The sequence below is a fragment of the Cetorhinus maximus genome, chromosome 24 (assembly GCF_964194155.1).
Source record: "Cetorhinus maximus chromosome 24, sCetMax3.hap1.1, whole genome shotgun sequence".
NCBI classification, from domain to species: Eukaryota; Metazoa; Chordata; class Chondrichthyes; order Lamniformes; family Cetorhinidae; genus Cetorhinus; species Cetorhinus maximus.
The window spans coordinates 5,504,318-5,530,885 of record NC_135902.1 but is presented as its reverse complement, the minus strand read 5'-3'; positions in this window follow the sequence as shown (position 1 = coordinate 5,530,885).

The window sequence follows — 26,568 nt, the reverse complement described above, 5'->3', positions numbered from 1 at the left end:
GTTATTCTATTTTTTGCCTCTTTATCAATCTCTTGGTTATCCTTTGCTGATTTTTAAAACCTCCCTATTGTTAAGCTTACCACTTCTTTCTGGCAAAATGATGAGCTTTAATCTAATACTATCGTTAACTTCGTCAGTTAGCCATGGTCGTACCACTTTTCCTGTGGCGATTTTATCCCTCAAAGTATTTTTGGAAACCAGGATAACCGTGGACACAAACATGCAAATGAACCTATTGCTTTTTTTCCTGAAAACCTAGACTTTAGACCTGGTTAATCACAGCCTCTCCACTGCCAGCGTTAAAACAACATTAAAGTTATTACTGTCTCTTTGAAGTTTCTTGTGAGTTGTCTTGTTGAAATCATGCTTTAATATATGTGCTCCACATAAAACAGAATGCCTTTGGGATCAACAAAACATCAAATTGGCAGATCTACAGCATGTCACGATAGTTTTGCCAACCTTTGTTATATTGACCCAGAACAGTATGGCCCAACAAGGCATTGAAGAGATAGAACATACAAATTAATGAGACAATTAGTTCTAATTTGTCATCAGCTTCAGCAATGAAATGGTGAAATTAGTAATTTCAGAATCATGAGTGGTCTGGACGGAGTAGATAGGGAGAAACTCGAAAATTGAGAGCCAGAGGACACCAATTTAAAGTGATTGAAGTAAAAGAAGCAACGGCGACATGAGGAAAACTTATTCTTACTCAGCAAGTGGTTAGGTCCTGGAATACGCGGTGGAAGCGTAGGTTCAACTGAGGTCTTCAAAAGAGAATTGGACAATTATCATAATTGAAAAAAATGCAGGGCCATGGGGGAAAAGCAGTGCAGCGAAAACTGGGCGAGTCGCTCTTGCAGAGAGTCGGCACAGACACGAAATGACCTCCTCCGGTTCTGTAACCATTTTATGATTTTTATGATTCTGTGTGAGATTGAAATCACAAAGCTTCTAAGTCATGTTGAAACTTTGTTTCTCTCAGGCATTCTTTACATCACAGTTAAGTTAAGAACATTTTAAGTTGGTCTTTACAGACCACGGCTTAGTCTTTTGGATTTGGTTAATTTAAACCCGTTTTTTTTGCTTGTAGCCACCTTGCATTTGATCCATTCGTCTGGTAAGTGATTAAAAATAGATACAATTTCTACCACTTATCTTTAATCGCTGGCCTAGGTGCAGATCATCCATCTTACCTGTCACAAAGTTGGCAAACACTCCAGAATACATTAAAATATCACTAATAGTCTTTAACATTAAAGGAGACAATATTAGATCAAACAGATTTTTAAACTCTGCTAACATTCCACTTGATGAGGCCCTTCAGTCTTGTCTTCAGGCCTCAACTTTAGTTTACATGTATCTTTGATATGTTTTATTGTCAGCTTTTTGGCTCATGATCAAAGAGAATGCTATTTCATTTTTAGCTGTGAGAAATTGAACATATCAGAATGAGGGACCTGACTGACTATTGGGATTGAGAATGCTTCTCCATTCTGAGCCCTCAGTGTTGGCATCACATATTCCCAGTTCCGGTACAGCAATGCGCAGGTTCACATTCAAGCTTACAGTGCACTAGCTCAGCAAAGTACCTTAAACACAGCCTCAGTGAGGGCTAAACGGGTAACCTGGGTCTCCTAGAAGCCATTGTTGCTGTAGGCTTGGTCATCCGCATAGATGGCTATCTTAAAATGGAGATAACAAGGTTTTTCGTGAGATCACACTGTGGTTTCTGGAAATCTGAAAGTAAAACTGAAAATGTTGGCATTACCAAGCAGGTCTGGTAGCCTCTGTGGAGGGGCGAGTTCTGATGTAACAGGCCTGAAAAAAACCACACTGTTTTGCTTTTATCTCGCAATGCAAATCAATGCCCACTTCTCTAACAGCACAAGAACCCAAGAAATAGGAGAAGGAGTGGACCACATGCCCCATGGAGTCTGCTCCGCCACTCAATACAATCATGGCTGAACTTGGGCTTCAATCCCACTTTCCCACCTGTTCCCCATATTCCTCCAATGCAAGTATATCTTTCTTAAATGTGGAGAGCAAAATTGCTCACAATATTCCAGAAGTGATCTCACCAAAACATTGTTATCTTCATTTTAAAATAGCTATATTTGCGGACGACCAGTTAATTGAGGCCTGAATTTTTGTTCTTTGTTGGGTTAGGAGCACAGAGTTGGGACAATTCCCGACTCCCCAAACCTGACCCGGGAGAAAGTTTGGATTTTCGTTCCAGGAGATAGCGTGAAAATGAGAGCCATGGTTCCCACATTCGGAAAGAGTTCAGAGGCTGCCAGGTGTGGGGGCAGGCTGGGTGAAAGGTTAGCCTTGGTGCTCCGGCACTTAGTTGAAGCTATGAAGAAAAGTAATAAAGCAAAAAACAGCCCTCCAGCCCTCCTCACTCACACCCTCTCACCCCCCATGCCACACAATCCTCCCTTTGAAATTCTCCTGACAGTTTTCTTGCCAGCGCTCTTGACAGTTTCAATCAATTTATGCACTTTCTACGTAAATTCATGTCTATTTTTAACAACCCCAAATGTCAGCTAACCTTTCCCAAAAAGCACCTGACCTCCCCTAAAGGTGTCCTGGAACCATATCCAAAAAACCTCCTGTAGTAATTATGGGTTTTATTTAGTGTGTAATGTACCTTTAAGAATAATACTTGTTAGGCAAGTTCACATGATCTGTAGTAACCATTAGGGTTACCTCAATGGTCAGTATAGAGATAGAGTTGGAGTTGAAAGCACACGTGTAATTGCTGCTGAGTATATTGTAAATAAACTTAAAGTTTCCACCCAAGAAGTGTCTGTAGATCAACTCTAACATTAATAGCACAATCGGCACCCCACAACAGTACCCTACCTCTCCAAAAAAACTCCGGTAAGTTTAAACCTTCTTCTGCCAGGTTTAAAGTTCTTGAGTTGTGTTTTGGACACCACACCAGCTAAAATCAGATTTGACTGGGGCAGTTGTGATTTACCATGTGTAGCTGCCTCTGTGAACCATGGGCGTGCACTTTAGAACCCATCTCCCTTCTTCCTCCCTATCACGGAAATAGCAGCGGTTGGATTTGGAGGCAGGATTTCCGGATTTGTGTCTCCGCAGCCATTTTCGCCAAGATGGGAGCCCCTTCCGTCGACGCGAAGATTCAGGCCCCTGTTTTTCTCTCCGCAGATGAATGCCAGACCTGTTGAGTACTCCCAGCATTTTCCCATTTTGATTTGGACTATCCTGCGCTGATCACTGACTGCCTGCCCGTGGCGAAGTGAAAATTGTTGCAATTCAGAGAGACTATAGAATTGTGGATGGGGGCCTCGATCGCCACAGGAATACAATCAATAACGTGACATCCAGGACTTTGGGGGAATCCTGAAAAAAAAAACTCTGTCACTTTGTTGCCAAGTTTCTAAGGAGAAAACGATGAAGTTGCTTTCCATGTTGAACAATAGATCAGTAACCTGTCCGATATACCTGTGCACTACAGATTGAATGATGATGCTGATGTTTAAAAATAAGGCGTCTCCTATTTAAGGCAGAGATGAGGAGGAATTTCTTCTCTCAGAGGGTCATTAATCTTCGGAATTCTCTCCCACAGAAAGCAGTGGAGGCAGGGTTGTTGAATATATTCAAGGCTGAGTTCGACAGATTTTTGATTGAGAAGGGAGTCAAGGGTTATGGGGAGGCGGTGGGGGCAGGCAGGAAAGTGGAGTTAAGGACATGTCAGTTCTGCCATAATCTTATTGAATTGTGGAACAGGTTCGATGGACTGAATGGCCTCCTCCTGCTTCTATTTGTTTTTTTAATTCATTCATGGGATCTGGGACCAATTGGATAGCTCTTTGAAATTAAAGCACATTTAAGCTGGGCTGAAATGATTTCATTCTCTGTGTATTATTCTATGAATCTATAATTCTATGAAAATGTTAATGTATTGAGATGGAGAAGTGTGGAGGTAATTGGGGTCTCCCTGTATACTAACTTCACGTCTTTAAGTGGCAACGATACAGACGCATGATCTGGGCCACCAGGACATTAGTTTTAATGGAGACCAGCTGTATTTTTAATTGGAGTATAGGTGAAAATAGACTTTAAATTGGAGTTGTGAAAGCTGAATTTTTTGTTGCTTTTGAGGATTACGATTATTTTTGAAATTTTCTTTCACCCATATTATTGGCAGAAAGATTTTGAATTACTCTGTCTATCACTTGCTGCTTATGCTGTTTGGCATGCAAGTAGTCCTGTGGGCAATTTTCCACATAGCCGGGTAGATGCCAGTGTTGTAGCTGTACTGGAACAGCTTGGCTAGGGGAGCGGCAAGTTCTGGAGCACAAGTCTTCAGTACTATTGCCGAAATGTTGTCAGGGCCCATAGCCTTTGCAGTATCCAGTGCCTTCAACTGCTTCTTGATATCATGTGGAATGAATTGAATCGGCTGAAGACTGGCATCTGTGATGCTGGGGACCTCCGGAGGAGGCTGAGATGGATTATCCACTCGGCACTTCTGGCTGAAGATTGTCGCGAATGGTTCAGCCTTATCTTTTGCACTGATGTGCTGGGCTCCTCCATCATTGAGGATGAGGATATTTGTGGAGCCTCCTCCTCCAGTGAGTTGTTTAATTGTCCACCACCATTCACGACTGGATGTGGCAGGATTGCAGAGCTTAGATCTGGTCCATTGGTTGTGGAATCGCTTAGCTCTGTCTATCACTTGCTGCTTATGCTGTTTGGCATATATTTTCAAGCATTTATCGAATTTCTGTTCGAAAGTTACTATTGAATCTGCTTCCATCACCCTTTCAGGCAGTGTAAATCCAGGACGACTCCGCCCGGACTAAGTGCGGTAGTGGGCTGTTTTACCCGTCGGCCGCAATGGCGGGTTTTTACGCGTATCACCCCAAACCTGCCACATTATTTATGCATTCCTGGGAAGCACGCCGTTTCCATGGTGAGCGGGCTCTCATTCGCCCGCCCGCCATCACCTTGCCACTTCATCATGCCAGGCGCCATATTTAAAGTACAGCCTTGCGCACACACCTCAGTGCTTCCAGACCACGACTGCTGCAGGGAAGACATGGCCCTGAAAGACAAAAAGACTGCCGCGCACCCCCAGTTCAGTGACGTGGCACTGGAGTGCCTTTTGAATGCTGTGGAGTCCATGTCATCTACCTTCGCTCTGGCCGTAGGATGGACAGCGGTGTGACCAACCAGGCTTGGGAGGCGATGGCAGCGGTGGTCAGCGCCAATGCCCTTCAAAAGAGGACAGCCACCCAGTGCCGCAAGAGGATGAATGATCTTCTCTGTTCTGCCAGGGTAAGTTGCTCTTCTCATCACTCTCAACTCACACACTCACAAACCCATCACCATTTCACAGGGACCTCACTCACTGCCAGTTCAAGGGACATCACCAGTCACTCTCTCACACTCACCATCATTGTCCTCATCTCATCCATGGGACCACTCACCACCCACACAGGCCAGACATACTTATCATCTGGCCTGGCAGGCATCCTGCTTACACTCTCTCCATCTCTATTTATGCAGGACAAGCAGGCTCACAACAAGAGGGAGAGGTCGCAGACCGGTGGAGGAATGCTTGAAATCAAGGTCCTCACAGACTTTGAAAACAGAGCCATCCAGCTGGCCGGCGAGGATCTGGACCATTCCTGTGCTGACGGTGAGGTCGGCGCTGCTCTACCAAGTGAGGGTCCAGCAGTGCAATATCCATCAGACAACCATGCTGTGAATGATGTGTCCTGTTTCACAGGCCACTGCCATGCACTAATTATCTCCCCTTGCTTTCACAGGCACATCTGGGAAACAGCTGATGGAGTCCATGACCCAGGTCAAACATTCACAGATGTGATGTGAGGATCTATGGTGTCACCTTACTGCATGTTGTCATCATCCTCCACAAATCTGACAGCGATGATGGCCTCCCGAATGTGCCTGCCTTGTCCAGCCAGTGCGAGGGCCTCATCCCCGTCATCGTCACCTTCGAGGACCCCCTCACCCTCATCCCTGTCAGCACTGTCCTCATCAGATGAGACCTCCATCTCCTCCTCAGCCAGCTCATCTTCCCGTTGTAGTCCCAGGTTGTAAAGGGCACAGCAGATGACAACGATGCGTGTCACCCTCTGCGGACTGTATTGCAGGGCTCCACCAGACCGGTCCAGGCACCGGAACCTCATCTTCAGCATCCCGATGGTCTGCTCCACCAAGTTGTGAGCTGCAGCATGAGCCTCATTATAGCGTCGCTCTGCTGCAGACTGAGGCTGCCGCATGGGTGTCATCAGCCACGGCCTCTGTGGGTAGCCCTTGTCGCCAAGGAGCCATCCCTGCCGCTTCTGTGGACCCTGGAAGACTTCAGGGATCTGTGACCCACTGAGGATGCAGGCGTCTCTGGAAACTGTGCGCACTCCTGCAGGGTACATTTCTGATGGTTCACACCAGCTGCACATTCAGTGAATGGAGCCCCTTGCGGTTGATGTAATCCACCTTGTGTTGCGACGGAGATCTGAGCGCCACATGAGTGCAGTCGATCACACCCTGAACCTGTTGGAAACCTGAGATCTGGGCGAATCCAATCGCTCTTGCATCTTGCACCAAGGATCCTTCGACAGAACCTTCCAAACCCATGACCACTACCATCTAGAAGGACAAGGGCAGAAGATAGATGGGAACACCACCACTGGAAGTTCCCCTCCAAGTCACTTACCATCCTGACTTGGAAATATATCACTGCTCCTTCACTGTTGCTGGGTCAAAATCCTGGAACTCCTTCCCTAATAGCACTGTGGGTGTACCTACACCACATGGACTGCAGCGGTTCAAGAAGGCAGCTCACCACCACCTTCTCAAGGGCAACTAGGGATGGGCAATTATTGCTGGCCCAGCCAGCGAAGCCCACATCCTGTGAATGAATAAAAAAAGCATCCTGGCTGTCCTGGTCCTGGGTGAAATACACAAAGTTGTGTGCCCTCGCAAAGATGGCATCCATGACCTCATGGAGGCTTGTGAGATCCCAGGGGTCACCTGTGGAGCCCTGAAAGGAGCCACTGGCGTAGAAATTGAGGTCTGCAATCACTTTCATGGCCACTGGCAGTGGATGCCCTCCATGTCCCCGTGGCTTCAAATCCTGAAGCAGGTGGCAGGTGTGATCGACCAGTTCCCTGAACAAACGCAGTCTTCAGCGACATTGATTCTTGGTCATCTACTGGAATGAAAGGCGGCGTCTGCAGACCCTGGGTGTCGCTAGGCACTGACCAGCAATGGCTCGCTGTGGCTCTTCGGCAGCGTGTGCGGGATCCTCAGCTGCCCCTTCTTCCTAAGGTTGCTGCTCCTCCCTCTGCCCAGCCAGGAGTCTCAGTCGCTCTCTCCTCTGTCGTCTTTGCACTCTGTAGGCCATCAGACATACAGCTAGTTCACCAGGCTCCATGACCCTGAGGTACCCCTCTTGCAGGATGAAAGAGAGAGACACGTGATTAGCATGGGTGCGCTAAGAACCTGTCCTGGTTAAGCGTGAAGACCACTTAACGCTTCCCAGAAAGTGCTGGCCACCATTTGAATGGCCAGAGTTTAGTGCGCTGCATCGCTGCCCGAAACCCCACCACCTCCGCCCCACTCCACCCGCCTGATTGGCGTCAGCTTTGCCCACTGGCCTGCATGCTGTGTTCTCAGCTCAGGCGCAAGCATTCTCCTAACCCACACTGCAAGGCTGCGCTGTTAGCCTGAACCATGGGGGAGACTGGTCCAAACCGGGATGCTGACATTGCCAAGGGGCTGTGAACGCCTCCACCAGTGACTGCACCGTGGCCAGTTTTAGCAAGGAGACTGTACAACATGTGCAGTCACCCAACTGTTCCGCAGTCCACTAAACTGCTGATGATTGTGCCTCAAAAGTCTGTACTTGAGGGCTGAAAAGCTCTCAAGCACTTGGTGGCACTTTGATGCCTCTACATTGCTTGAGTGGGCAGAGAAGCTATAGGCCTCACTCCAGTCATATCAATGTGGCTGTGCCTGAACTGACTCAGCTGCAGAGGAATGGTCACTTTATACAGGTTTCCCAGATGCGTGGCCACTTGCCTCACCCACCCTATCCCCTCCCTGAATGCTTGCGCGCTATATTCAATGGTAGGGCTGCGCTTGCCCCTTCCCCTGCCACAAGTTGCCTCAATGGCAGAGCTGCCCTTAACCCCGATCCCCCAATGCCCCTCAAGCTTGAAGTCCAACAGGTGACCCTGTATTCACCTCTGAGTTCCCCTCAAAGTGCAGGCCGCCAAGAGCACGCCTTTTATGTGCTGTTGTGAAACACGTTGGCACGCTTTCCTGCCGACGGTGGGGGTGGGGGGACAATCCAGCGGCCGGGGCGGGGGGGTGGGGGCAATGATTCTGGCAAGCTGGCCTAATACTGATAGGCTGATGTACTATAATGAGGTTCCCGACATCCGATGGCGGGAAATGCAGCTCACCATTGACGGGCTGAGCGGACAATCGCGAACTGGTTTGACGCCGTTGTGCCATATTGTCAGCTCATGCCACCGAACACACCCGACGCCGTCAGGCACGGAAAATCCCGGCCCACATTCCCAGTCATAACACCTCGATGTGTAAAAACATTTCTCTTTATCTCCCCTCTGTCTTTTTTTGTCAATTACCTTAAATCCCTGTCTTTTGGTTACAGATCTTCCTGTCAGTGAAAACAGTTTCTCTTTATTGACCCAATCAAAACCCCACATTGTTTTGAACACCTCAATCGAACCTCCCCTTAACTTTCACTGTTCTAAAGAGAACAATCCTAGTTTCACAAGTGTCTCCACAGAACTGAAGTCTCCTGCCTGTGGTATAATTCTGGCAAGTCTCCTCTACATGCTCTTTAAGGGCTTCCTAAAGTGTGGTAGCCAGAATAGGACACAATACTCCAGCTGAGCATAACCAGCGATTTATAAAGGTTTTAGGAGAATTCCATTGAAATGAAGCTATCGTATGACTTGCCCGCAAACATTTAATCTAGGTTGGAAGATAACTTGGAAGCACAATGTATGAAAGAACATTCCATCCCACCATTTCCTAGCCATTGATCACCTACTGTACTCTGACACAACTGTGCACGGTCATGATACCCGTGAGAGAAACTTGCTCCAAAACAAACACGCCCATTTATTTTACCAACAATGTTGTTAATCTGATTATTTACCAGCACCTGCAAGTTCCCCTCCAAGCCATGCACCGTCCTGACTTGGAAAGACATCGTCATTCCTTCCCTGTCACTGGGCCCAGATCCTGGAACCCCCTTCCTAACAGCACTGTCGGTGTAGGCCACATGGCGGCTCACCACTGCCTTCTCAAGGGCAACTAGGGATGGCCTAGCCAGCGACACCCACATCCCATGAATGAATTTTAAAAAAAAATCTGATTGGTCAGATTACCAAAATGACAGAGGGTACATGACAAGTCCAAGGGCAACTTGGACATCACCTATTTGTGTTGATCACAGGAGAAGAACCATACCCTTGCCAAACCACTTGAGTCTTAATCAGGTCTTCAACAAAATAATAGACTCGCAACCATTTCACAGGGTGTGAATAGAAAGAGGGTGAAAAGAATGGATCCCAGTTAAGGCTTCCAGGAACTTAAGAGAACCACATTTAGCTAAAACAAGGGAGTATAGAAAAAGTTTGTCCCTACCATGAATGAATAATGAAGCTGTGAATAGAAATCTCTAAGGAGTCAGCGGGAACTGGATTAAAGAAGGAGCCATAAATGTTTCAAACAGAAATACCTGCTTTGTTGGAGGAACTCTTGGAGAAGTTTACAATTCCAGTTTAATTGCATCTACAAAGGAAGCAGTTCTGCTATACAAGATGTGAAAAAAAAATCCTCAGTGATGTTGTACAGGGCCAGGTCTGGCTTTTTTCATGAAGGGAAAGGTTTGGCATCTGATTTTAAAACAGGTTAATGCTCGAACAATAGCAAAAGAAAATAATTCAATTAGTTCAAGTCCTACACAATTTCTGATGCTTAAACTTGTTTCTTAGTCACTTTCAGTTACAATGAGCTGTATAGTTTGTTCCTTTTAGATAATTAGAAACATAAAACAGACAGCAAGGAAATGGTTTATGTTCCATTGTACTCCACCATTCTTATAACTGTATTTCAACTTCATCTATTGATAATTACACTTACATTCTGATTAGAAAAAACAATAACTATTCCATAGTTTCATTAAAGAGGGTTAGTAATTACTTAACTTGAGCTATTTAAAACAAATTTCGGAATGGTTTTTCTTGAACTAAAATTTCCAAGGCAGTTTTTCACCAAACACAGCATGCAAGATATCATTCTCTCCAACACCATCTCTACACTAATTTCACGTGAGGCATAAAACCTCTTAGTGTGATATTTAATATAATGTATTGAGATGATTGTTGCCACACAAACAGAAGCAAAATTGTAACCGCATCTTAGGTTACATACATTTAAGAGTCTTGAAGAGATGGAGGGTGATGTATAACTTGCCATTGTTTGACACTAGGGTTTGAAGTTTGTCCTTTTCAGGAAGTACACCGATTGCAGAGTGTAACCTGGACGTCTCATTGTTCCAAAATGGATTTTATGACAACTGGCTGCATTGTGCCTCCTAAATGCTTAAAAACATTATGAGAGGCACTTTTATTGGTAAGTAAAAATAAAGGAATTCATTGCCACAGGAGGCTGTGGAGGCCAGGTCATTGAGTGTATTTAAGACCAAGATAGATAGGTTCTTGATTGGTAAGGGGATCAAAGGTTACGGGGAGAAGGCGGGAGAATGGGGTTGAAAAACTTATCAGCCATGATTGAATGGCGGAGCAGACTCGATGGGCCGAATGGCCTAATTTCTGCTCCTATGTCTTATGGTCTTATGGTCTAATACCGGAATTTAACATGCCTTGTAAATGGTCAGTGTGAAGATTGTTTGGCAGAATTTATAACTGTCTTCTTTGCATTGATTGTCTCCACGGTAAAAGACAATAAACTGTTTCGGAGCAACGTCCTGGCTTAGGAGGTCGTTGTAATGCTGCACCCACAGTCTGATTGCTTCTACTGGCAGCAGAAATTCAATCTTAGTTTCACTAAGTGTATATGCCTTTGGTATAACCTCACATCTGGATGGATTTTTGGAATGAGGCTATGAGATAAGGGGAAAGGACATTTAAATTGCTTTGAACAAAAAAAGAATCGGCTCAACAATAAACAAAATCCGATTTCAGCAGAACTTCCCGGCAGCTATAAGCCAATTCTGTAAGGACTGGGCCAAGAAATTTAATATAACTTGGGCTAGGGAGGGCTACTAACCGCAGAGATGGGCAATGTTATTTATTGTCATAGAGGGAGAGAAAAGTTGATAAAGATCAGGCAATAAAACAAAATTCAGGTACCTCAAGAAGTTTAAAAAAATGGAGTCATGTCGATTGGCTGCTCAATGGACAGTCAAAGGCTCGAAACCCCGGATTTAAATATGGGCGGGATTTTCCATCCCCCCCTCCACCGGGATCATCTAGTCCCACTGAAAGTCAGTGGACGTTTGGCTGGGCCACCACATCACCCATAATGGGCCCTGCCACACTAGGGCCGGAAAATCCCGGCTATTGATGTAATATCAAGCTTATAATGAATCAATCAGATCCTGCATTACATCGTGAGTACAAACTTCACATTGTGCTCATTTCCCTTGACATGAGGTCAAATCATTGATTCCCTGTATGAAGATTCGTGTTAAGTATGAAAAGCTATGAAATCTTTACTCTTAAGCAAATTGGAGCATAGTTTTAGTATCACAATATAAAAGGCCAATTGGGCATCAGAGAAATAAACAAAAACATTAAAGCAGTTGTTTTTTTGCCAACAGGGTTAAGAATTAACTGTTAACTGATCTACATGGAATATCTGTGGGCAGTTGCAATTGCTAACAGTTTCGTCAAGAGTAGGAGTGTGGTACTCCCACCACCAACTACAAACTCTAACATAAAGGAAGCAACCTCTACACCCCCAATGGTCTCACAGACTTGATTTTTGTCACAGATTCCCAGTAAAGCAACGCCAGCCTATCCACTGACCCCCTGTGGAACCAAGTCCATTGCTGGCATGCTTCAAATAAAGGTGTGAGGGGACCACTTGGAGGTAACGTGTCTTCCCTTTGGTGATATTTTTCAGGTGCCCTATTGTAAAACTTTCTTTTGTTGATTAGTCATTAGAATCCATAAATTACTATATTATCTCATTGAAATGGGACTGACTAATATTGTGGCTTCAATAAATAATGGACAAAGGGACAGAATTCTGTTCAAAACAAGACTCAAATATATCATGGAAGAGCAACAAAGCTCCATTTTTTATTGATCTCAGCCCCGTCTTACCTACTTTTTTATTTGATCCCTTACTCCTGTCTCTCTCCAAAAGCACTCAGAGATGCCTCTCAAACCTACACTTCATTGACCTTCTTTGCACTTTTCCAATAGTGGGTTAAGGCATATTATTGAGACAGAATTAAAGAAACTTTCATTTCCAAATGTTGTGTACTGTTCCGGGTCTGGGACTATTCTGATACACGACATGTCAAAAAGTGAAAGCTTGCTACTAAAGCATCCCACACACTCAGCAGTGTAAAAATTGAAGGCGTTTTAAAAAAAGAAATCAAAGTGGGAGTGAAACCTTTCTTGGTGTGAATGAATTTTAGTGTTTTCAGTCTTAGTAACATGAGAGTACCCAGAGTCACAGTGGTTTATATCAATTCCACAAGGAGCAAGAAATTTGATTTAACACACTGACTGTTCCAACCACAGAATTTGAGAGGGCAGACAGAGGCCAGGAATAGAAAGAAAGAGAGAGAGAGAGAAAGAGAGAGAGGGGCAGAGCAGGGTGGAACCAGGAACAAGAGACAGGGCACGGGAGAGAGACCAGGAACAAGGAGTGAGAGGGCAGTGGCCTTGAGACCAGAAACAAAGGGGATGGAGATTGTGAACCAAAACAGGGTATGGGAGATGGACAGAAAGTGGGTAGGGAGTGATCAGATGCAGAAAGAGGGCAATGGGACAGAATATCATGACCATATTCTTCCCTACATCCCCACCGTCTCTAACCTCCATATCTTTTGCCGAACTGTTACTTAAATTCCCCCACCTTGAGTTTCTGCCAGGTTCCGCCAGTTCTACTGCCATAATTTCAATGGAAGAGCTGTGGAAACAGTGCAGAATAAAGAGGACTGACTTTCTTACTTGTCCTTAATGACCCAGTCTTGTCTGAATTGCCACAATGTGCATTTCAATACCGTTCCAAAGATATCGGAGCACTTTACATTAAAGAGAGAAAAAAAAAGCTGTGCACACTGGGCCGGGCGGGAAAAGGTGAAAATGAAAAGGGTGAAGAAACTAGAGTTGAAGATAAGGATGTTGAAGGGATTTTTGAAAGCAGCAAATGAGGCAGTGGGCTTTGGAAAGAGGAAGGGAGTCAGTGAGGAGGGGCTTATAGGAGTTAACTGAGAACTGCCAATGGTGATGTAGAGGAAATGGAGAAACCAGGTGCTAGAGGAGCAGAGGGTGCATACAGAGACATTGGGTAGAGTTGGGCAAGGCAATGCTGGGATGTTAAAGACAAGGCTCCGAGTTCCCATTGGGTTGTGCTGCTTTTCTCAGTATAATTGGCCAAAATCAGCCAAACCAACTCAAAATATTGAGGAATTTCAAGTGCAAATTTTAAGTGCAAATCAAGTTTCCACAACCTTTTGCGTTAGATTTACAAACATCGGGCTAGGAGCTGGCCCTGCCCACAAAACCAGCCACATATCTGATCGCACTATTCACCACTGGGAGCTTCTGCTAGTTCTGCCCAATTGCAGGCTTTCAAGGAGGCTCTGAAAATTAAGCTTTTCTTTAGGTGCAAGGACACTTGTGACTTTAAGTATTTAAAAACGTAATTTACTATGAATCAGACTCCTGCACACCGTTGAAACTAGTAAATGGCTCTGTTTAGTTTTTTAAATTTTCAATTGTTTAAAATTGGGTTACTCACAGGTGGCCAATGAGGTACTGATTAAAAATGGTTATTTTGTTGTGATAAACTCATTCTTAGTTACAGTAATCAAACTGTGCTAAGTTATCACTCTTAAATATTACAAAGAATGTTGTTTATATAGTTGCTCAGTAGCACAGAACTTGAGTGTTGTTGAGAAAAGAGGTATGCTGTAGAAGCTTTTTGTCTTGAACTCAACAGGAAAGATGCAAGAATACCAAATTTCAAAGGGACCAACAATTGATACTGCATGTGAAAAGGGTGCTGATTGGTTGGCAGGTTGGCTCTGATTAGTCTTAGGACTTAGGACTGAGATGAAGAGAAATTTCTTTACTCAGAGAGTTGTGAATCATTGGGATTCTCTACCCCAGAGGACTGTGGAAGCTCAGTCATTGAGTATGTTTAAGGTAGATATTGATAGATTTCTGATTAACAGTAACATAAAGATTTGTGGGGATAGTGTGGGTAAAAGACATTTAAGTGTTCAATTAGCCATGATCATATTGAATGGCAGAGCAGGCTCGATGGGCTGAATGGCCTTCTCCTGTTCCTATGTTCCTATGATTGGGCATGATATTGCCTTGACCAGGGAACTATTGTCCCCCATGCTTTTGTTTATCAAAAAAAAGGTGCAATGTCTGGACATATTCCTTCTTCCTGCAGAGGACAGGTCCCTGCATATGAATATGCATAGCTTCTACCAACTGATAGCTGGGCTCAATGTGATCATTTGGTTGCTAGTGTAATTGTTAGCAAACTTGGGATTGTTCAGCAAATGCTGGCCAATCACAGAGACAGACCTGAGATATGCATTGTTGAAGAGGTGAAAGAAAGTGGTGTGGATAACAGATTAGATAAAGAAGAGGGAATCGAGATCAGGATTGAACAGTATACCAATGTCAGCATCTCTTGATTAAGTCCAAGATGGTAGTCCAGAAGGTTGGTTTGTCATGGCCAGGGGAATGCAAGCGCTGTGGGACCTGAAGAGAGTGACTTGGTTTTTCTAGCTAGAAGCTAGAGAAAATTTTGGGTTGTCAGATCATTAGACAAACATAAGACACACACATAGCCAATGTCACACAATGGCTGCTGATTCCAGCTGTTGTTCAATTGTCCGTATTCTCATCTGAGGCAGGAGGTTGTGCATTCAGGTATCTCTCCAACCACACTAGGATAAAAATTTAGGCTGGCTTTTCACTGTAGTACTGAGGGAGTGCTGCATTGTCAGAGGAGTCATCATTCAGATGTGTTGTTAAACCAATAATAGCTATCAGGACTGTCCCTTTGCACTATTTCAAGAAGTTCTCCCCAATGTTCTGCCCAACATTTATCCAGCAACTAGCATCAAAACAGATTATCTGGCTATCATCACATTGCTGTCTATTGGGCCTTGCAGTGTGTAAATTGTCTGTTATGATTCCTACATTACAGCACCGACTACACTTCAGAACTATTTTCATAGAACAGTAGAATCAGAGGCCTGAATTTCATGCTTGGCCTGTGCGCCAATTTGGCGGGAGTGGAAGCGGAAGTGGATGTGGAATTCGCTCCCGGCCGCTTTGCAAACGCGATGTCCTGCTGGATGGCCAATCAAGGCCTGTCCAGCGTGAAACACATCTTCTCAACGGTCGGGAAGGGCCGGGCAGGAGCAGGAGCCTGTCGAGCGCCAGGTCCAATGGCGACTTGGTGGTCGCTTTAAAACTGGCAAAGGCAGCTCCCTGAAGGCTGCCGGGGAGAATCTTTAGAGTCTTTCCAGGAAACCATTTCATTTGAACAATGGCCTCACCAGCGGCTGGAGATGTCAGGCGAGAGGGCACTCGCTCCTCGTTTCTCGGGCGAGTGCCTCGGGGTCCTTGTGGAGGAGGTCGGTGTCGGGCGGGACACTCTAGTCTCCGGGGATGGCAGGAGGAGGCCACTGCACCTGACCAAAAAAGCCTGGAAGGTGGGTAGAAGCCGAGGTCAGCGGCCACAACATTGTGCGGCGCACACGGGTGCAGTGCTGCAAGAGGTTCAACGATCTGCTGCGCTCGGCAAGGGTGAGTACTGAGTTGACATGGATCAGTGTGGTGAAGTGTTAAGGGCTGGCCATCCCCCCATGGAGCTCAGGGGAAATGCCAGCCTTGGCACTGGCTGCTCCTTCCCAGGTGGTGCCAACTGTCACTGACACTGGCGCCGGCCAAGTGGGTGTGCCCTGGCTGCTTGGCCTGAGTGCCTTGCGGCTCGAGGGCCACAACTCAGATGTACCCTGCAAGGTGTCCACGGGGAGGGGGTGGTTGGCCAGGCTGCAATGGCGCTGCAGGTAGAGAGTGGACAAATCAATGCTCCTCTGTCCTTTCAGGAGGAGAGAAGCCATAATACCAGCAAAATAACTCAGGGAGGAGGAGGCCCCCAAAACCTCCTCATCATGACAAGGTACAAGGTGGATGCCTTGGAGCTGACACCCACCTTGATCAGCTGGTTGTGGAGAGGCAGGGGTCTCTGACGAAGGTAAGAGTGCAGTGGACAGAGGTGAGAGTGTCAGATTGTGCAAACATTCTTGTGTAGTCTCATCATTAATGGGAGCTTCAAACCTGGAGTCCTCATTGATCATTGAAAGACAATAGCACCATGATGCAGATCTCCATTGTCTTACCAGAGTCCCTGGCAATCACAGTGATAGTGTGATGACTTAAGCTAATGACATGTTGTTGTTCTGCTCTAGATTCGCCCACTTGCCCATGAACGCAGGACCCTGAAGAGCCACCCTTGATGCCAGAGGACCACTGGGCTTTAGATGCACCTGCATCACACCCCCTCTCTGAACTGGGCACCAGTGCAGATACCAGCACCTCGGTGGGCATTAGATCATTGGCTAGAATGTCAGTGCACAGCGGTGAGGGCACTTCATACTCACTTGGGGAGCAAGCGGAGGCAGGGAGTGCCCAGGGCGCCAGCTGTCGGAGGACTGCTGGAGACCAGGATGATGCTGATTTGAAGGCACATGAGGAGCCTCTGGAGTCATCCATTAGGCAGCAGATGCTGGATTTCCAGCAGGATGCGCGGGAGGATCTGGCGGAGATCCATGAGGGTCTGCGTGCCATGGTTTCTGTCATGGAGGAGTCCATGCAGAGCATGAACACTGCGTTGACCCTCATGGCCGAGTGCACTGCATCTGATGAGGCTGCGATGACTAGGGAGACGCCAGCCATAGCACTGGCTGCTCCTTCCCAGGCGGGGCCAGCACTGGCTCCACTGGCCAGAGGACGACCGCCAAGGTCATCAAGGCCAACAAGACAGCAGAGTCAGCAGGCTGGCTCCAATGCCACTGCCAGTGAAGGGGAGGTGGGGAGGGGGCACCAAGACATTGCACTCAGGGACATAGTTTAAGGCACTGTGAGCACAAGAGGGACTGGTCACAAATGATCTCCTGTTCTGCTGTGTTTGTTAATATGTTTACTGTGTGACCATTAACACCATGTATTGTTTTGTTCATTTGATGTGAGTGTCAACAGGATATAAATTTTGCTTTTGTCTTAATGGCCTGAGTATCCTTCACTTGTTTTCTAGTTGCAGGGTACGCAAGTATGTAATGCTGGGCGTGAATGGCTCTAAATTTTATTGCCACTCTGAGTGGACTTTGAGTTCAAATGAAAGGGTCATTTTGAACATCTGGGATGGAGGCGGCAGCCCTGGCATGAGGTGGAAGCGGATCTTTGGCAGCCTAGCTGAAGGAGCATTGGATCAAGGCATCCCTGGTGTCCCTGCCTCCCTGGAGGATACAGAGGTCTTCATCCACACCCTCAGTGTTCTCCTCACCGTGCTCCTCTTCTGACGCACTATTAGGATTCATCCTCTGTGGCCTGTGGAGCTGCCTCAAGGCCCTCTTCCTCCAGTGGGTCTCCCCTTGCCAGTGCCAGATTGTGGAGAGCGCTGCATGCAACCACCATCAGTAACACCCACTCTGGAGGGTATTGTAGTGCACCCCCTGATTGGTCCAGGCATTGGAAGTGCATTTTAAGAAGACCTATGGTCCACTCTATCATCGCCCTTGTGGAGGCATAACTCCTATTATAATGCTGCTCTGCCCTTGTTCTTGGGTGGCAGAGAGGCATCATAAGCCACCTTTTCAATGGATAGCCCTTGTCACCCAGCTGCCATCCATCCAGCCCGAGGATGTCATGGGAGCTACCAGGGTACCTTGCACAGATTGCAGAATTTGCGTCTTGTGGTCACAAACTATCTGGACGTTCATCGAGTTGAATCCTTTCCTGTTGATGAAGGCACTGGGCTGACCCGCTGGTGCCTTAATGGCCACATGTCTGCAATCAATTGCACCCTCGACGCGGAGGAAGCCAGCAATCACTGCAAAGCCTCTGGCTCGCTCAGCCTGGCTGGCCTCGTCCATCTGGAAATGAATAAAGGTCAATACCCACCTGAACAGAGCTTCTGTCATCAGCTTGACACGACTGTGGACAGCTGATTGGGAGACTCCACACAGACCCCCCCACTGACCCCTGGAAAGAGCCGGAGCCATAGAAGTTGAGGGCCACTGTGACCTTCAGAGCCACTGACATGGGGTGTCCACCCACACAGTCGGAGCTGATCTCAGGCCCAATCACATGACAAATGGAGGTCACAGTCTCCCTGGAGAGGCGGAGTCTCTCGGCACTGCACTTCGGGCATGTTGAGGTAGCTGCTTCGCCGCCTGTAAACCCTGGCAGGAGGATAGTGGCGTCTTCTGCGGCCCCTTCAGCCTTGGACTACCTGCTGGCCCTGCGCCCCTTGTGCCTGCGCCTCTCCTCCCACAGGTCCCTCCCCTGGAAGCTGCATTGGGACACCCGGCCTCCTCTCCCTTCTGCCCCTCACTTCCTCCTCAGAGGAGGTGCCTCCAGCGGACAGCACCATCCCCGTTACCAGGGTAACAGAAGGCTGTCTGATACCTGCAAGGGTCCAGATGGTGAAATCCTCCGGGGGCCTTGGAGACACCAGTGAGCCCTGAAACGAAGCCTAGAAATGCTAAGACTGGAGCTCAGAACAGAGATGAAGCTGTCAAGTTCAAATAAATAACCAGCAGCAAACTATCTCCTAAACTCCTCACTCCTCACACTGGCAAAGCTGCTGACCTTTTTTATCCCACCCTTGGATGAGGTTTCATTAAAAGCGGGCTGCCCGCCTGCCCGTTTTGCCTTTTAATGCCCTTATGTGGCCCTTTAATTGTTGGTGGGTGCGGCTCCGACAGCTGCAGGCGCCCGCCAACCTGAAGATTGCTCGCATGTGGGATCATGTCGGGGCGCTCACTCGACATCATCTCGCTCTATTTTATGTCCATTCTGGTCGGGCGGGCGTCCGGCCGCGAGATGTAAAATTCTGGCCGTAGAATGGTTAGAACACGGAAGGAGGCTATTTGGCCTGTCATGCCCATACCGTCTCTCTATAGGAGCATCACTGCTAGTCCCACTCCTCCGCCCTTCCCCTGTGTCCCTGTCGATGTTTTCTCTTCAGGTGCTTATCAAAATCCCTTTTGAAAGCCATAATTGACCCTGCTCGCACCCCCCCACTCTCAGGTAGCGCATTCCAGATCCTCATTGCGTAAAAGATTTCTTCCTCAGGTCATCGTCGCTTCTTTTGCCAAGCAGGGTAAATCGGTGCCCTCTGCCTCTCAATGAGAACAGCTCCTCCCTATCATCACTGTCTAGATTCCTTATGATTTTGAACACACCTCTGTCGAATCTCTTCTCAACCTTCTCTTCTCTAACGAGCACAAACACAGCGTCTTTGATCTATCTACATAACTGAAGTTTCCTCAATCCTGGAACCATTCTCATAAACCTATTCTCTAAAGCCTTCACATTCATGTTGTTGGCTGTGAAGTATTTTAAAGACATCCTGAAGTTGTAAAAGGTGCTAAGATTTTCTTTCTTACTGCATTTGCATTGCCGTACAATAGACTTTGTTTTCCTTGTTTAAGTTCAAATAACACAATCATGATTTCCTATTTATTAGCTTACTGGGTTGGCCAGCCTATTAAAGTATTCGACAGAAGATTGCAAATTGTTCTCAAGGTATTAGTTACAGCGTGTACTGAATGTAATCAGTCACACCGTGTAATTATTCAGCGATGGCAGTTTTGCCTCCCACACTCACTGAACCCTGTCTAAGTATAATACAGCTGTACCACAGATTGCCAACATTTCTCAGCAATCAACTCCTACACTGATAATAAGAAACTAAAAGCTGCAAAGGAACTAAACAGAAAAAGTAAGAAAGACAATAAAGTGGTTCATTACTCCTTGGGAAAATGAATTGGCTGCATAACAAGAATTAGCTAATGAGAGAATATTGCAGCACTTGAGAATCATGGTCTAAGACCACAGTACGCGGGAGAGCCTGGACAAACCGCTAACTCCTGATGAACTGACTAAGGCCCTTGAGTCCTTCGAGAAGAGTAAAACTCCCGGAAGCGACGGCTTGCCGGCGGAGTTGTATTCGGCTCTGTGGGACTTGATCGGCCCAGACCTGCTAGGGGTGTACGAGAGTAATCTCCTGGCCGGTAGCATGTCAGAATCCATGAGGAAAGGCATCATCACCCTCATCTACAAGCACAAGGGGGAAAGGGAGGAAATTAGAAATTGGCGACCCATTTCACTGTTGAATGTGGACTATAAGATTCTGTCCAAGGTCATCGCCAATCGGGTCAAATCCGCTCTGGAATTGGTGATTCACCCTGACCAGACCTGCTCTGTGCCAGGCAGGAAGATCTCTGACAGCCTGGCGCTGCTCAGGGATACGATTGCCTATGTACAGGACAGGGGTGTGGATACCTGCCTCATCAGCTTGGATCAGGAGAAGGCCTTTGACAGAATATCGCACACCTACATGGGGGATGTGCTCTCCAAAATGGGGTTTGGGGAGGGAATTCGAAATTGGATCCAACTGCTCTACACTAACATCAGTAGCGCAGTCTCAATCAATGGGTGGGAAACAGATAGCTTTCCGATTAAATCTGGAGTCAGGCAGGGCTGTCCTCTCTCGCCTGTCCTTTTCGTGTGTTGCATAGAACCCTTTGCCGAGTCCATCAGGAAGGATCCGGGCATAAGAGGAGTGACGATCCCAGGCAGTGGAGGCACTCAGGTAAAAGCCTCCCTGTACATGGACGACGTCGCCGTCTTCTGCTCGGATCCGCTGTCGGTGCGCAGACTGATGCACATCTGCGACCAGTTCGAACTGGCCTCGGGAGCCAAGGTAAATCGTGGGAAGAGCGAGGCCATGTTCTTTGGGAACTGGGCTGACCGATCCTTTGTCCCCTTCACTGTCAGGGCTGACGGCCTGAAGGTGCTGGGGATATGGTTCGGAGGGACCGGGGCATGCGTTAGAAACTGGAAGGAGCGAGTGGCTATGGTGAAAAGGAAACTGGGCATGTGGGAGCGACGCTCCCTCTCCATTGCGGGAAAGAACCTGGTCATCAGGTGTGAGGTACTCTCGCTGTTGCTGTACGTGGCGCAGGTCTGGCCCATTCCAGACTCCTGCGCGATGGCGATCACTCGAGCCATCTTCCGCTTTATCTGGAGGTCGAAAATGGATCGTGTCCGCAGGGACGCGATGTACAAGCCTCTAGATAAAGGGGGAAAAAACGTGCCCAACATCGCCCTCATACTGATGGCCACCTTTGTGTGTGGCTGCATCAAGCGGTGCGTAGACCCTCAGTACGCAAACACCAAGTGTCACTACGTGCTGAGGTTCTACCTGTCCCCGGTGTTGCGAAGGATGGGTCTGGCCACGCTGCCGCGGAACGCTCCAAGTAGTTGGACCGTGCCGTACCACCTGTCCCTGGTGGAAAAATTTATGCAGAAAAACACCTTTGACCACAAGTCCATCAGGCAGTGGTCAGCACGTAACGTCCTAGAGGCCCTGAGGGAAAAGGAGAGGGTGGACCCTGTGGGATGGTTCCCCGAGCAGACTGTCAAAGTCATTTGGCAGAATGCCTCATCGCCAGAACTTTCCAACAAGCACCAAGACGTAGCTTGGCTGGTGGTGAGAAAGGCCCTCCCCGTCAGATCCTTCCTACACGCCAGGAGGCTCACCCCCTCTGCACGTTGCCCTCGAGGTGGCTGTGGTGGGGAAGAGACCGTTGTTCACCTCCTTGTGGATTGTGCCTTTGCAAAGAAAGTCTGGAGAGAGATGCAGTGGTTGCTGTCGAGGTTCATCCCGAGCAGTTCTGTGACACAGGACTCTGTGCTCTACGGGCTGTTCCCAGGGACACACACCGAGACAAAAATCAACTGCAGCTGGAGGATCATCAACTCGGTGAAAGACGCGCTTTGGTCTGCCCGAAACTTGTTGGTCTTCCAGCGCAAAGAGTTGTCCCCGACCGATTGTTGCGGACTGGCACAATCCAACGTCCAGGACTACGTGCTGAGGGACGCACTAAAGCTTGGGGCAGCTGCCGCAAAGGCGCAATGGGGAAGGGTCGCTGTCTAAGACCTTTCTGCCACAGCGCACCGAGAGACTGGGAACTGTTTAGAGCCCCTCGGGCTGTACAGCTCAAAATGAAAGGCTGTAAATGATTGTAATATTGTTTGTACTGATGCACCTGTTGATACATTTTGTAAAAGTTTAACCTGCATTGTACCCTTGTAATGTTGTTTTTGAAATGGTTTTGAATGTGATTGAAGATATTTTATGAATAAAGTATATTTTTACAAAAAAAAAAAATCATGGTCTAAAGGGGTGAAAACTGTAGCCACATGGCCATCTTTGTGAGCTGCGTTAATCTCTGCATAGATCCTCAGAATGCAAATACTAAATGCCGCGATGTGCTGAGGTCTATCTTTCCCTAGTGTTGTGAAGGGTGGGTCTGGTCACTTTGCCACCAGGCCATACCACCTGCCCACCATGGAGAAGTTTGTGCTGAAAAACACCTTCAGCCACACGTCCATCGGCCATTGGTCAGCACGTTATGTCCTCAAGGTCTTGCGGGAAAAGGAGATGGTGGATCTTGGTGGATGGTTCACTGAGCAGGCTGTTCAAGTCCTTAGGTAGAATCCTTCAATGCCAGAACTTTCAAACAAACAGCAAGATGTAGCTTGGCTGGTGGTGAGAAGGACACTCCACATCATTTCCTTCCTGCACACCTGGTGTCTCTCTGCCTCCACTCACTGCCTTCGAGGAAGCTGCAGTGGGGGAGAGACCACTGCCCACCTCCTCCTGAAATGTGACTTTGCAAAGAAGGTCAGGAGAGATATGCAATGGTTTTTGTTGAGGTTCATCCCGAGCAGCTCATTGTCTCAGTACTCTGTGCTCTATGGATTGTTTCTAAGGACACACACTGAGAAAAACACCGACTGCTGATGGAAGAGCTGAGAGGGGTGAAAGATGCTCTTTAGTCTGCTGAAACTCTTCCAATGCAAAGAACTGTTGGCAACCAAGTGTTGCAGACTGGCACATTCTAAGGTCTAGGACCGTACTGAGGGATAAATAAAGCTTGGGGCAGACCCCAAAGGTTCAATGGAAAAAGGTCCTCCCTCGATGGTCTTCCAGCCGTAGTATACAGAGGGGCTGGTAACAGTGGCCGGGATTTGACGCTTCAGCTTGTGGCGGGTGTCATGCTGCTTGGGTGTGGAAAAAAACCCATTTAATGTCCTTGGGAAAACAAGTTCCTATCGTCTGCTCTGGACTTCTATTCCTGATGCGCAATGTCGGGAAGGCTATTTGAATACATTTAAATGTGATGAATATTCATTATAAAGGCTGCTCGCCAGTCTTAACCCCACCCCACCCCCTCCCACACGCTGGATCAAGAGGTCACCTCAGTGTCTAATTAGGCCAACGTGTTTCACTATTGGAGATGAGCGATAGGCACCTGGTGACCTGCACTTTGCTCGTGATTTCGAGGTTTGCTTGTGCAGCATTTGCAGCACCATGGCTCAGCGGTAGGTTTCACAGGCAGCGCCATATTGCTCTCGGAGGGGGGGGTGGTATCACAGGCAAGGGTCTACCTACCAGACCAGTGGTAAAGTGGGGTGCTGTGGAAGGGCAAGGCCTCTACCAGGGGAAGGGTGAAAGAGGTTCAACTCAGAGGCATAGCATGGGGGGCTTGGGGGACATCCTGTGACCCAGAATGGGAAAGAGTGTTACAGTGGGCATAAGCGAGTCGGGGCCAGAATGGGAGAATCGAGCTGTGAAAATGCACTTTGCTGACCCTATCCCGGTCCAGGGAGGGTGAGGGCATGTCGGTCCAGGGTCCCCCAGAATGTTGCGCACAGGGAGTGATCGTAACACCACGCGCCTCAGTCTGGAGGGCTGGGGGTTCAGGCATTATACTGGGCCGCAAATGGCACACTCTCAGTTTGGGGTGGCACCTGCCACCTATAGATGGGGAAAAGGTAGTGTAGGGGCATTGGAAGGCTCTGAGGTCTGTGCAATATGTCTCATTGGTCAGGAGGCCTCAAGACGCGGAGGGGTGAGGTCCACATGGGGCATAGGCACATCCAAAGATTCAGGGGCAACACAGGGATTTCCACCATAAGCACAGAGGGTTCAAGAATTGGAGGGGGAGGACTGAAAGACATTGGATGTAGGGAAACCTAGAAATTGAGCTCCTCTAGGCTGATGGGAGAGATTTGCGCAGTCACACAGGGAGGGTTCAAGCTGGTCTGAGAGTGAGAACTCAGCACCACCATCTTCCAACCTGAAGCAATGGCGCAGCACAAAATTAAACAGAGGTGAGGCTGTAATGGGGGAGGCGCTGGGGGCCGATTGGAGGGGCACCCAACTGAATTGTGTTTTACCAAATGAGGGAAGATGCACGCCCGAGACATATTAGGCGCCTTTTAAGTGGCACTGTAGGGAATGAGGAGAATTAGACACTGAGGTGCATTCATGTGAGACAAATCCCCATCCCTGGCACTGATCGATCTCCTTGTATAAACCCTTGCTTCCAAGCGCTGAAATTCCCAAGAGTATCAAAGTGCGGGGCCACTGGGAGACTGGACAAGCTGGAGCTCAGTCACTGGCAGCTGACCAGGTGTGAAGCCTCAGCCGCCCCATCAAATAATCAGGTGCCCTTACTAAACATTTGCTCTTATGTCTTTTCAAAAGAGTTCAGAGAGTCTGAGGGTTCAGTGAATGAGGGTTCCCAGCAACAGGCCTGAAAGCTGCTCATCCAGGTGCCTGGCCAAAGTGATGTCATAGCAGTGGCTGATGGAGAAGTTGGGGAGGGGGTGGGGGGTGGGGGGAACCACCTTGAAAAGTTCTGTGTGCTGGCCAGGATTTCAGTGGCAAATTGGTGCCAATACTGGACCTAAGACCTTGAACCCAGTCACTCACTAGTCATCGACAGAAATAGGACCTTTGGAGGCCGATGCTGACTCATGTCTGCAGAGAAGAGACCTTCAGCAAGATGGAGGCTGGGTTTATTGCTGCCTGCATCATCGCATACAGGCAGGAGAGGAGATGGAGAAGATTGCAATGGAGGCGCCAGGCTTGCCAAAGGGAGGAGCTTCACCCTCATGAGCAAGGGTCACCAGGGTCCCCTCCGGACACTGAGGATGAGGCCCACAGAAATGTCTGCGGAGGTGCCTCTCAAGGCCGAGGGTGTACAGAGCACATGTATCCGATCTGCAGATGAGCGGGAGACAGTGTCGCCGATACCTCCACACGCTGAGGGATCTGGCGCACTCATCTGGCACATTCTCCAGGAGTTGCTGCCACAGGGAGAGGGAGGACATCCTTTGCCAGTGGCTCTGAAAGTCGCTGCCGCTCTTAACTTCTACGTCCATGGCTCTTTCCAGGGCTCCGCTAGGGAACTCTGTGGGATCTCTCAAGTTTCCACCCACAAGTGCATTCAGGAAGTAACAGACGCCCTTTTTACCAAGACCCACAATTACGGTAATGTCAATAGAGATCAAGCCAGTGTCTCCTGCTGAGGAGCAGGTGCACCCTCGACCTGTGGAACTGGAGGTGATGGGTTCACAGGAAGGGGGGACTGGGATCAGCTGGACACTGCTGGAGTCACCTGGGTGGATGGCCCTGGGGTGTCCAGCTGTTGGTCCTCATCCCTATGAGTGCCCCTGGCTGACTAGGGCGAAGGGTAAGTTGGAGTGAAATCGAGCTGCCCTCTGGATGCTGGATGCCCGCCAATGCCAACACTGATGAAGTGCCGCTCCTGCCACAGGAACTATGTCCTGGACCAAAGTCTCCATGGCAGCCATCATCCTACTAGTGTTGACCGCAGTACATCGTGATGCTGGCGCTAGTAACTCAGACAGAATGCGGACTTCATTGTGCGTTGATATCTGCGGAGGGCAGCGGCCATCCCTTCCTGATGTTCCCCTGATTGTCGCTGCAGCTCCAGCAACTGATTTAAGACCGAATCTGGAGGCTCATCATCTGACTCGGGCTCAGCAGATTCCGTGGCCTCCAGCAGTCCTCCGAGTGCCAGTGACCTCGGATGACCCTGCCTCCGCCTGCTGTAGGCCAGATTGTGTTCTGTGCTCACCAGATTGAGACCCTGAGGCTGCTCTAGAATGAGGTCCCACC